Here is a 5,529-nt window from a genome sequence, read left to right as displayed (position 1 = left end):
AACTTTGTCAATTCACATCGCCCTGCTGAGGCCCAGTCACCTAAAGGGTAGGAAATGCAATGGATCTCTCTCTCTCTCTCTCTCTCTCTCTCTCTCTCTCTCTCTCTCTCTCTCTCTCTCTCTCTCTTTCTTTTCTTTTCTCTTCTTTTGGCAGGCTCTCACTCTGGTTCCCAGGCTAAAGGGCAGTGGCATCATCATAGCTCACTGCCACCTCAAACTCCTGGCCTCCAGCGATCCTCTCACCCAGGCTTCCCAAAGTGCTAGGATGATGGAGTTCTTGTTTTTGTTTTTCATTTTTTTTTTTTTCATCTAATGTCTTTTGGGGTCATAGCGTCAGAAATTTAGATCTGTTCTTTGAACTCATCCTAGGGGCTAATTGGGATTCTCGGCGTGTAAACATAGGTGCTACTCGGAATTTCAACAGTACTGCCATTCCTTCTCATCTATTCGGGTGGTGTACTCTTCTTTCCTTATCACATGCCATGCAAACGCTTTGGCCACAAGGATAATTTGAACATCAGAATCAGGGCACAAATAATTAAGGTCTCCTAAGGTTAAGAAGGGTGGGGGTGGAGGAGAATAGCCAGTGCCTGGGGCACATGTGTTCTCTCTCTCTCTCTCTCTCTCTCTCTCTCTCCCCCTCCCTCCCTCCCTCCCTCTGTCTCTCTCTCTCTCTCTCTCTCTCTCTCTCTCTCTCTCTCTCTCTCTCATAGTCTAGCTGGCCCATCATCTAGTTAGCCATTAACCACCGGTTGGACATTTGGAGTTCATGGCCAGTTATTTTGCCACAACACCTATGGCCCCGAGGAACATTTTAGCTCATGGATCTTTATATACCGGTGTGTTTATTTGTGGCATCGTCAATGGTTTTTAAGCTGCAATGAAAACAGATATTTCATAAAACCGACCGCCTTAACAATTTTTAAGTGCACCGTCTGCGTTGTTCAATACGCTCCCCAATGTCATAGAACCATCACTGATTTCTGTCTCCATTCCTTCTTTCACGTCATCAGACAGAAACATGCAAAAACACAAGAACCTTTTGGGAAGCTAGGTTGATGCCACAGCACTCTAGTCCAGGCAACAGATTGAGACTCTGACTCAAAAACAAAACAAAACAGAAATCAAAAAAAGTGACTCGGGCCGGGCGTGGTGGCTCACGCCTGTAATCCTAGCACTTTGGGAGGCCGAGGCGGGCGGATTGCTCAAGGTCAGGAGTTCGAAACCGGCCTGAGCGAGACCCCGTCTCTACCAAAAATAGAAATAAATTAATTGACCAACTAAAAATATATATACAAAAAATTAGCCGGGCATGGTGGCACATGCCTGTAGTCCCAGCTACTCGGGAGGCTGAGGCAGTAGGATCACTGAGCCCCGGAGATTGAGGTTGCTGTGAGCCAGGCTGACGCCACGGCACTCACTCTAGCCTGGGCAACAAAGGGAGACTCTGTCTCAAAAAAAAAAAAAAAAAAAAGTGACTCGAATGAACCATCAGTCAGGTAGGGTATAATGTGAAACAACTCCAAAGACTGGAATCAGAATGTTCCCGACACAAAGAAATGTTAGCTGCCTGAGGTGATGGATTCCCCCTATTACCCTGAGTCGATTAATTCACATTATATGCCTGTATCACAAAACATCACGTGTACCCTATAAAGATTATGAGGGTTATCCTAGAACACTATGAGGCCGGGTGCGGTGCTTCACTCCTGTGTCCTAGCACATTGGGAGACCGATGCACAGGGATCACCCAAGTTCAGGAGCTGGAGAAGTTCCTGATCAATATTTTGAGACAAAGAAAGAAAGAAAGAAAGAAAGAAAGAAAGAAAGAAAGAAAGAAAGAAAGAAAGAAAGAAAGAAAGAAAAGAAAGAAAGAAAGAAAGAAGAAAGATTGCTCTGAGTGCAGTGGTGTTTACAACTAATTGATGAGAACCAGTTACAGATCCCTTGGTTCCTTCTCCACTCCCACTGCTCCACTTGACCAGCCTAAAATAAAATCAAATAAAATAATGAGAGACAGAGAGAGAGAGAGAGAGAGAGAGAAGAAGCAGCATGAAGCAAGTATGGTGGCACACGCCTGTAGTCCCAGCGACTCGTGAGGCTGAGGCAGGAGGATCGATGGAGCCCAGGTGTTTGAGGTTGCAGTGACCAAGGATGCAGTGTACCCTGTTCGATAGAGGGAGACAGACCCTGTCACTCACCTGAAAACTATACAAATATTAGGCACCCTAATAATTAAAAATTAAGACAAAGGGGCCAGGTGCAGTGCCTCTTACTGTTGCCTTCTCCAGTAAGGATATCGACTCATAGGGAGTGCAGTCAGATACAATGATAACCATGAATGGTTTTAAGTCGATTCTATGTAGGAAACTATGGGTCAGACCCCTTGAGGCAAAAGCCGTCAGGGCATCTTGGATGTCAGCACTGCATACAGCACCTGCTGAAAACAGCAACAGATGTGGTCGCAATTAGCAGCAAAAGTCTCCTAGCAGAAGGAAACTACACCTTGTACCTCCTATGTTCCTTCTTTGCATTATTAACCTCTCAGTAACTTCCTCCTATTTCTTCATTCCTGTCTCCTCCCCTATTATCATACTTCAATAAATATCTGTGAGGACTCTGGTTGTGGTCACTGCCTTGAGCCTCTCTCTCTCTCTCTCTCTCTCTCTCTCTCTCTCTCTCTTTCTCTCTCTCTCTGAGGTTCAGATGGCACGCCTCCTCACCTCCTCAGTCCCTCGTGAACGTCCTTTGGTCTCCAAGTAGTCATTGGCGCTAAGACAATCCTGGTCTTGGTTATCTAGATGTAAAGGGGGAGGGGGGTCATATGTGGCTTTTCCTCTGGGCTTTTGCCTTGGAAGCATGAGTGCTGTCCCTGGTCCACAGGGGTCAGTTAAATGATCACTCAAAGTACAAGCGTGTGGCCTGGCCAAGAATAGAAACTCTGAGGTCTCAGACCAAAGGTCTGATCTGTGTGAACACACTGGAGGAAACTTTGAGAGTCTGAGACAGGAGAGGATTCAAGAATAATGTCATGTCATCGAGGGGAGTATGGGACCAGAATGTGTCCTGTTGCTTCTGAGGTTATATGGGTTAGATGTAGAGATGTTGCCGGTGGCACTGGATGTCTGGGGATATGGAGTCACACCCAGACCTGCACGACAGGCCTCATTTTTCTGAATGCCACTCATCACACGCAGGTGAACCTTCTCTGGGTACTTTCTATAATGAGCAGACTCTTATGCAGAGTACTATCATTATCATTGGTTTGTTTGTCTGTCTGTCTGTCTGTTTTTGCCATTTCTGGAAAGACTTGGATTGTAATGTTGGCTTCAGGTGGTGAGGAAGCTTCATATACCTTTCCTCTCCTATTTCGTCGGCTTTCAGATTCTCTTTCGGTTGCTACCCTCACAGATATATTATGAAACTCTTTACTGCACATTCATTAGTGAAATTACCTAAATGAACTTCTAATCCAAAATCCAATCACAAATTTTTAACAAGTCCATACCCTAGGGTAGTTGGGTCCAACCCAGTGCCAGTCAGGCCTGGGCCCTTTCTGCCTTTCTCCCACGAGGGGGGGGGGGCGGGGGGGATCTGTTTAGCAGCCCAGCACCCTTGGACTGGGCCAGGAGGAGGACACAAAGTGAGGTCCCAGCCCCCACGGGTAGCGGCGGGCGGTGGCAGTTCTACAAGGGCTTGGGGGTTTTCCTGAGATAGGAGACCGACTGACCTATTTAGCCCCCACCACACCACACGCGCGCGCGCGCACACACACACACACACACACACACACACACACACACACACACGTCTCAAGGGGCCGACCCACACTCCCTCCCCTCCCCCATGCGCTGTGCCCCGGCCCTGGCCCAGGCTTGAAAGGGGCAGGCAGCCCCCGGGGCAGGGCGGGGGCGCAGCTGAAAGCGGAGCGGCTCTGCCGAGAGAAGCCCCGGGCGGCTGGCTGAGGGCGAGCGCCCACGCGCAGTCAGCGCGGTGCGGGGGCGGGGCCGCGTGCGGGTGAAGGGAGGAAGGAGGTGGGGAGAGGAGGGGTGGGGGAAGGGCTCCACCGGGGCGGGTCCACCTGGGCGGCCAGGCTAGGGGTTTCCTCTCGGCCCGGAGCTCCTACCCTGCCCCCGGCCTGCCAGCAAACCCCAGGGGCAGAAGCGCGACTTCCTGGGCACCGCCTCCTCCTCGGGCGAAGCGGTCGGTCGCAGCGGCAGGGTTACCGTGGGGCCCGGAGGAGCCTGAGTGGCACCTCCCCCGCGCGCCTCTCCTCTCGGGCCTTTCCGCCCTGGCTCTGGCCCCAGGGGAGGGCAAGGGAGGGGAGGGGTGGCGATGGGAAGACGACTTCGGGGCCCAGACCAACTGAATGAAAAGAGCTTGTCACGAACTCCGTTATTTCTTTCCTGGGGAAACACCATTTCTGGAGTCTACGAACTCAAATAAAATCTTAAGCCGCTCCCCGGCCCCCACCACCAGCGGACTGAATGGACCCCCATCCCCTAATTGGCCCAGGGAACCCCAGAAAACCTTTAAACCTGAGCTGTGGGCCACAAGGACAGGGGAAGTCAGACGCCCCTCCCAGATGGAGTCATTTTTTGTAACAATGAGATAGCGAATGGCTGAGGGGCCTAAGGCCAGGCAAGACAAAGCTTAACCGTTTGCTTCACTACAGAGCACTGGAGTTTTGGGTAAATGTCCGGTAGCTGGCCTGTGATTAGCAAACATCCTTATCTTAACTGAAAACATTCCAAGCCTTTAGGCAGAAGTTCATTTCTTTCATCAATTGCAAATCAAAGAATCTTTCAACCCAGCTGTAAACCTGTACACCGGGCACCCTGGCCTCCCCCTCCCCCCACTTCCAGATGTCCTGCCTTTTCAGGTCAGACTAATATGTCCCTTCCATACATCGATCTGTGATTTCCCATGTCATTCCTGTCTCCCTAAACTGTGACCCGCCCCACCACAATGGGACCACTTGCGCAGGGCTTCTTGGGTGTAGCTCTCTGGGCCATGGTCTCGGACATTGGGCTCACAATAAAAGTCTTTCAATTATTTTGCAGTGTTTTGGGGTTCTCACATTCTTGTGTCTGCGGGAGCTTTTTGTTTTCTATTACATCTGATCCGGATCGCTAGCTAGGTGTTCATATTTTTGGATGGTGGTGGTGCTCAAGCTTATCTTTGTACATCCCAAATTGGTGTAAGCCACAGTGAATATGGTTTACACCTTCCGAGGGCTAGCGCTTATTGCCATATCATAACCGGGGCTCACAGCAATTATTATTATTATTATTATTTTTTGAGCTGCTTGCACTTTCCACCTAGGTGTACGAGTATGCCTTTTAAATGAATGATTGTATTGAGGAACCACGAAGTGGGTTTTTTGGTCATTTATCTGGTCCTCAATCCTCATTATTTATCATCTCCTCACACACACACACACACACACACACACACACACACACACACGTTGGTTCATCTCCGCAGAAAAGCTGCTGAAGATTGTTTATCCACCGAATGCTTTCTGTT

The sequence above is a fragment of the Microcebus murinus genome, chromosome 20 (genome assembly GCF_040939455.1).
Source record: "Microcebus murinus isolate Inina chromosome 20, M.murinus_Inina_mat1.0, whole genome shotgun sequence".
Taxonomy (NCBI): Eukaryota; Metazoa; Chordata; class Mammalia; order Primates; family Cheirogaleidae; genus Microcebus; species Microcebus murinus.
Note: the sequence above shows the minus strand (reverse complement) of the source record.